Source organism: Ovis aries, chromosome 4 (genome assembly GCF_016772045.2).
Source record: "Ovis aries strain OAR_USU_Benz2616 breed Rambouillet chromosome 4, ARS-UI_Ramb_v3.0, whole genome shotgun sequence".
NCBI classification, from domain to species: Eukaryota; Metazoa; Chordata; class Mammalia; order Artiodactyla; family Bovidae; genus Ovis; species Ovis aries.
Window position 1 is genome coordinate 18568977 of NC_056057.1, and position 7886 is coordinate 18576862.

Sequence of the window (7886 nt, forward strand, 5' to 3'; positions counted from 1 at the left end):
ATCCAATCCCTGCTGTATAAATGAGTTACAGTATTACAAAGAAAAACTAGTGGCTGACTACAGAGGCAAAATACAAGGTAAGATAGCCATAGCTAACATCTAGGTATATAACACCTACTGTATAGGCAATGTGATATATTAAGGAAGTTGACAATAAAATAATACTCTGAAGTGAAAAAGCAGTGTCTACATGTATGAGGTGCCAGAGACCAAAGCATTTAAATAAATAACCTAACTTTATATTACTCAACCAGGATACTTATGTGTCATGTCATTTTTACTCTAACCCTTTTGCTCTCAAAATCGTAAATATTAGTGAAAATTCAAATAATTAGACATTATAAACAGTCATACACTATCTTTTAGTTTAGATAGGCATACATCAAATATCATAATTTCGTCACTCATTTTGTATCCTAGGTACACAAGAGGAAACATACACTCCTTGCCTGTGAGGTGACTCATACTACAGTACAGAGGAAAATCAGCTAACAAATGATTATACCAGTCTTCACACCATACTAGCAGTTAGGTGAATGGTGACTAGAAAGAAAGAAGCATGTAAATGAATTGGCCTGGAGAGTCAAAAACTGATGCAGTGATCTCTAAGTGAGACCATTAGTGATGAAAAACGTGTCTGTTGTTTAGAAGAAGATCTGAAGGAGGTTTCCAGACAATTTCAAGCCGTAGCACAGAGCATGAAATCACCTGATTCCTCTGTAACCCAACTGATGGGGGCACATGATGAGATGTTTTATTGAAATCAGGCAGGGTCCTGAGAAATGGGGCTTATCCATAGACTTCAATCTGCAAGTTAAGAGAACTATTGAAAAATGTCATCATGGTATTGGTGTACAAAAATTGTCATTTCAGAAGCTTAACTCGAACAGTGATATGGATGAAGGGATGAGTTCACTAATGGCAGTGAGATCACTGGGGAGGCTATAAAAGGTCATTTTTTATTTTATTTATGTGTCAACATCATTCGTTGTCCTTTCCACAGTATTTAACACTGTTGTCAAACAGCATTTATCTTTAAAACAATTCATCTTCTTTTTGTTCCTATGATCTTAGCTAAGGCTTTTTTAAGATGCTAACTGGAGAGGGAAAGTTGGGAGGTGAGTAAAAGAAGCCAACACATATAGGATATTTTCAAGAGGCTTGAATAAAGGAGAAGAAAAAGTTCAGGGAGTGTTGACAAAGGTTAGGAAAGCGGGTGAAGAATGGTCATACTCTGAGAAATCTTAAGGAAAGGAAACTGTGGAGAAAGGTGAGCACCTCAAGTAAATTAGGGGATGAGAATAGAAACCATAAAACAGGTTAAAAATATTTTTTAAATAATCCAATTTTAAAAGTGAATAATCTGTCTTCCATGATGTCTAAGACTAGAGCAATCACTTTGTTTTTCAAGATTCAAGAAGTGGGTACACGTTAAACTGAGACTCTAAGAAGCCTGGTGCTCTTCTGAACTCCACCAAGAGCCATGGAACAACAGGTTTGTATCTAACTTTTTGTGAAGAATTAAAACAACGACTCTAGACAGTGCTTATGTAAAAGGAGAAATGGCTGGTTCAGTACTCAGTGTTTGTGAAAAAGTGTTCATAATCTCTGGTGTACAAGTCCTATGCACACAAATAGTACATCAGAGAAATTAATAGCATACATACCACATACTTAATTGTAGAATTTGCAAAATTAATACAGCATAATTTAAGCTAACTATGTCAGTTCAAATATTTTGAATATTTTACCTGTTTTTGATTTTTTATTGGGAGAGATAACCTAACAAAGTTTGGTATAATTGTAAAAGTTGTACTCACAGTCGTTTACAAATCTTTTGCGACCCCATAGACTGTAGATCACCAAGCTCTTCTGTCCATGGTATTTTCCAGGCAAAAATACTGGAGTGCTTGCTATTTCTTTCTTCAAGGGACCTTCTAGACCCAAGGATCAAACCCACGTCTCCTACATCTCCTGCATTGGCAGGTAGATTCTTTACCACTGAGCCACCTGGGAAGCTAGTGTGTATGAGCTAAATGTATGAGCTAGAATTTCTTGTGAAGATTTTGAGAGGGTTTTTCTTAAAAATATTATCTTTTCAAGGTTTTAGAATAAACAATTTAGGAAAATATTTCTTAGCTTCCCTTTCCAATAGAATTTCTAAAATCTATACTTTATTATTTTTTTAGATGATGTTGTCTATTTTTAAAAATTGTGTATTGAATTGTTCTAGTGTGTTGGGTAGAACCTAGGTGATTAGGATGAATCTTTTAGTTAATCCACGTATCAACTTTATATGAGGTATTAGCTAAGTAGTTCAAGTTACTGTTTAGGATCATGCAGTTTAAAGGGGGTATATCTTATAAGATGATTTTGTTTTGATAATTCATGCTTTATGAGTGACTTGTATTTTTCCATATAGTGAAATTAGACACAATAATTTCTTTGTTTTACTTATTCAGTCAACATATTTTTATTAAAAGTGAAAGTGAAGACTCTCAGTCGTGTCTGTCTCTTTGCAACCCCATGGACTGTAGCCCACCAGGCTCCTCAGTCTATGGAATTTTCCAAGCAAGAGTACTGGAGTGGGTTGCCATTTTTTTCTCCAGGGGATCTCCCCAACCCAGGGATCAAACCCTGGTCTCCCACACTGCAGGCAGATGCCTTACTGTCCAAACCACCAGGAAAGCCCATATTTTTATTGAGTGCCTTCTATGTGCCAAGCAGCATGCTAAGTTCTGGTATTTAGTGGTGAGATATACACGCATGGTCACTCTGTGGAAGAGCAATCCTTATGCAGCACTTTACACTGGGTCATGTGTGACAGAAGCCAAAGACACTGACATCCAGGACTGATGTAGCAATTGTCATCACAGACATAGGCATGTTCATAAAGGTGAGAGAATAAAGGTGCAGTGGACAATTTCATCTTTTGGAACCAGAGTGTCCTTTATATCTGTAGAATAAAATTCCCTGGGTTATTCATGAAAATAAATCTAATTATTATAACTTTTCCCCCAAGGCACTTTTAGCAATGTTTGATACTCAGAAGCTAAGCATTTTGGCAAAATTGGGGCAGGGCTCAAATATATGTATACATTACTGAGTTCTCTGAGAATAGTAAATTCCAGATAGCCAGCTGCTGGTTTTGTTTCTGACTACCTACTTTGAGTCTGTTGTAGACTATAGCATGTAAAAAGAAGAGGGGGCAAAAACTACAGGACAGCCATAAGCCCACTGGAAGTTTCCTAAGAATTTTTTTGTGTGTCTAGGGAGAGAAAATGTCATAAAGGAATTTATGATATTTTAACTTTGGGAGTGAAAAGTTATTAAGTGATACTGTGCAGTGTATGAAATGGCATTGTGACTAAAAATCAGAGGGCAGGGATCCATGTGCGAATTTTACCACTTAATAGCTGTAGACTTTCAACCTCACTTTAATCACTTCAATATTCCTTAGGATATATAACAATGCCTGCCCTTCTAATTAAGAATATGAGGGAAAACTAAGTGAAACAAAATGTGAAATTTGAGTATTAAGAGGATGAGATGGTTGGATGGCATTACTGATTCAATGGATGTGAGATTGAGGAAACTCAGGGAAATAGTTAAGGACAGGGAATCCTGGCATCCTGAAGTCCATTAGGTAACAAAGATTTCAACCCAATTTAGAGATTGAACAACAAATGTAAATCATGAGCAAAATTATACTAGAGATAGTGGTGGTTCCCAAATAGTCCATCTACTCTTCCAATTTGTCAACATTTTTCAGGTAAAGATGATTAGCTCTAGTCAGATGGTTTGAATAGAAGCAATGTGTGTCATTCAGAGGCAGGAACATGAAGAGACTGCATATAACCATCTAGTTATCCATCTCCCTTTCATAATCCCTTATTGATTCTTATTTTGATATGAGATATGATACTGAAGGGTTGATGACAAGATACATGCCATAAGAATTTAGAAGAATAGATCTGTTAACAATTAAGATGAGAAAGGGCTTCCCCATTAGCTCAGCTGGTAAAGAATTTGCCTGCAATGCAGGAGAAGCTGGTTCGATTCTTGGGTCAGGAAGAGCCACTGGAAAAGGCATAGGCTACCCACTCCAGTATTCTGGCCTGGAGAATGCCAGAAGTTGAACACAGGAGTTGACATATGGTTAGCATCTAAGTCTGTCAGACTGAGATTACCTAAGGATGGAATGTAAATACAGAAAAGGAACAGGAATAGGGCACTAGGTCAATTCAATATTACGAGGTTAGATAGAAGATGAAGAATTAGCAAAGGGGACTCAGAAAACAATCAGAAATATAAAGAAATCTCAGAAGTGTGTGATGTGTTAGAAGTCAAGGAAATAAAATATACCAGAAAAATAGGGAGTTATCAAATTTATCAAATGATGCTGATTGATAGCATGATGAAAATAAGGAGTAAGAAATCTGGACCATTGAATTAGAAGATGAGATTCCCACTATGTGTTGTGATAACAATCCATCCTAAAATTTGGGGCTAAAATTGTGAATCCATTATTATATCTTCTGGTTCTATGTGTTGACTCATCTCAGTTGAGTGATTCCCTTGTGGGGTCCCTCAGGCAGTGGCAATTAGGTGTCAGTTCAGCTGTAGTCATCTGAAAACCCAAACATCTGTAGTATGAACATCCCTGATGGATCACTCATATGGCTAGCAGTTGAAGCTGTCAGTTTGAAGCTTAGGCTGAGGCTGTATGATAGGTAGGAAAGTGACCTCTCAAAGATGTCTGTTTTAATCCCCATAAGCTGAGGATTAACTGTGATATATGGTAAAGAAAATCAGCTGATGGAATTAAGGTTGCTAATCACCTGATCTTAAGATGGGGAAAATGTCCTGCATTATCCCATTGAAATCAGGGTAATCACAAGGGTCCTTACATACAGAAGAGGAAGGCAGAAGACTCAATGTGAGGCAAAACAATACGAGGAAGGCTCAATGCTCATTAATGTCTTTGCAGGATGAAGAAAGTGTTTACCAGTCAAGGGATGCAAGTGATGTCTAGAAACTGGCAAAGACAGAAAAGCAGATTCTCTCCTTGAGTCTCTAGAAGAAAAATATATTCCTGCCAACACTTTGATTTTATCTGCAGCAGCTATTAATAAGTTTCAGGCAGACCTGAAAGATAACTATTTTATTTTATGATTCTAAGTTTGTGGTAATTTATTATGACAATCGGAAGCTAATACAGGCTGCCAAAAACAACAATATAAAACCAAAACATTCATCTGTCACATCTTCATCTGGATTAAGTGCCTTTGATCACGAAGGCTGGATTCAGAGGCAGCACCTTAAGAAAACATTATTCAAGAGATTCAAATAGAAGCTTCCAGCCTTCTTAAAATACAATCTTGATGTCTCAAAATGTCACTTCTGCTTCATACTGTTGATGGAATAACTAAGGTGAGCCCAAATTAAGGGGTAGTTGAGGTAAACTATACCTATTAATGTGAGGGGAAGCATGCTTGTATAGGAAACAAGGGATTGATGACAAGCTTATTGAAAAATATCTATCACACTGAATGAAAAGGAAAACAATATCAATACCTGGGGAGGTTGGAAGCCTGTGGGGAGTGAGTTGAAGAAAGAATCAGAGGAGATAAATGGGACATGTTTAGATATTACTTTGAGAAAACATATGCAAAGAAGAGCAAAAAGTAAGTAGCAATGGGAAGAGAAGCAACATCAAAGGAAAAAAATGTATAAGAATAAGAAAAAAAAATCTTGTTTCTTTACTAAATAGTAACAATTAGTTACATTCAAATTTTATCATAATTTTTGTTTATATGTGTATGCATGCCATAATATTACAAAATTATCACCGTACACACCATACAAAAGTGTTCAAATATATTTTGAAGGGATCTAGTTGTAGTTTTGGTTCCAAGGAAGCAGATTTTGAGGCAAACATTTTTGTGTTATTATTTATGGATATATGATAGGGGTTGACTTGTGTCCATCCAGAATTTATATGCTGAAATTTTAACCCCCGTGTAACTATATTGGAGATAGAGTCTCTAAGGAGGTAACTAAAGTTAAGTGATATCATAGGGTAGAGTCCTGATCTGATGGAACTAGTCCCTTATCAGAAGAGGAAGAGAGACCCCAGAACTCTCTCTCCCTCATGCAAGGACACAATGAGACGGCAGCTGTTTGCAAAGCAGCAAGAGACCTCTGGCCAGAATCTGACCATACTGCCCTGATCTTTGATTTCCAGGCTCCAAAACCAAGAGAAAATACATTCCTATGCTAGGGTGACTCAGTCTATGTTATTGATATCTTATTATGGCAGCCTAAGCTGATTAACAGGGCTTTCCAGGTGGTGCTAGTGGTAAAGAACCTGCCTACCAATGCAGGCAACATAAGAGACGGGGTTCAAACCCTGAGTCGGAAAGATTCCCCTGGAGGAAGGCATGACAGCCCACTCCAGTATTCTGGCTTGAAGAATTCCGTGAACAGCCTGGCCTGGTGGGCTATAATCCACAGGGTCACAAAGAGTCAGACACAACTGAAGTGACAGCACAGTACAGCACAAGCTGATTAATAAGGCATTGCACACCCAGAAATGCAGGAGTAAAGGAAGGGGAAAATGAGTTAGGGAGAGAGGAAAAAAATAGGAAGTTGGCCATTAAGCATAACTTATTGACTACTATATCTTAAAAATTCCTACAAGTGATAGTCACTCAGTCGTGTCTGACTCTGTGGCCTCATGAACTATAGCCATCAGGCTCCTCTGTCCATGTGATTCTCCAGGCAAGAATACTGCAGTGGGTTGCCATTCCCTTCTCCAGGGAATTTTCCCTATCCAAGGATCAGACCCAGGGGCTGAATCTGGGTCTTCTGCATTACAGCAGATTTTTCACCCTCTGAACCATCAGGGAAGCCCTGGTACACAATAAAATAGAAATGTCAGAACTTACTATAATTCAGTTAGACAATCTGAGTAACTAAGACAAATGCATAATTGCATTTTCTTTTTAATGTGCGTAATGCCCCAATCTACCTAATTTGGAGGATATGTGAAACTGGACCATAATACTGAGTGAGTAAAGGTGATGGAATTCCGGTGGAGCTATTTCAAATCCTGAAAGATGATGCTGTGAAAGGGCTGCACTTTATATGCCAGCAAATTTGGAAAACTCAGCAGTGGCCACAGGACTGGAAAAGGTCAGTTTTCATTCCAATACCAAAGAAAGACAATGCCAAAGAATGCTCAAACTATCACACAATTGCACTCGTCTCACATGCTAGTAAAGTAATGCTTAAAATTCTCCAAGCCAGACTTCAGCAATATGTGAACCATGAACTTCCAGATGTTCAAGCTGGTTTTAGAAAAGGCAGAGGAACCAGAGATCAAATTGCCAACATCCACTGGATCATCAAAAAAGCAATAGAGTTTCAGAAAAACATTTATTTCTGCATTATTGACTATGCCAAAGCCTTTGACTGTGTGGATCACAATAAACTGTGGAAAATTCTGAAAGAGATGGGGATACCAGACAGCCTGACCTGCCTCTTGAGAAATCTGTATGCAGGTCAAGGAGCAACAGTTATAACTGGACATGGACCAACAGACTGGTTCCAAATTGGAAAAGGAGTACATCAAGACTGTATATTGTCACTCTGCTTATTTATCTTATATGCAGAGTACATCATGAGAAATGCTGGACTGGAGGAAGCTGGAATCAAGATTGTAGGGAGAAAAATCAATAATCTTAGATATGTCGATGACACCACCCTTAAGGCAGAAAGTGAAGAGGAACTAAAAAGCCTCTTGATGAAAATGAAAGAGGAGAGTGAAAAAGTTGGCTTAAAGCTCAACATTCAGAAAATGGAGATCATGGCATCCCGTCCCA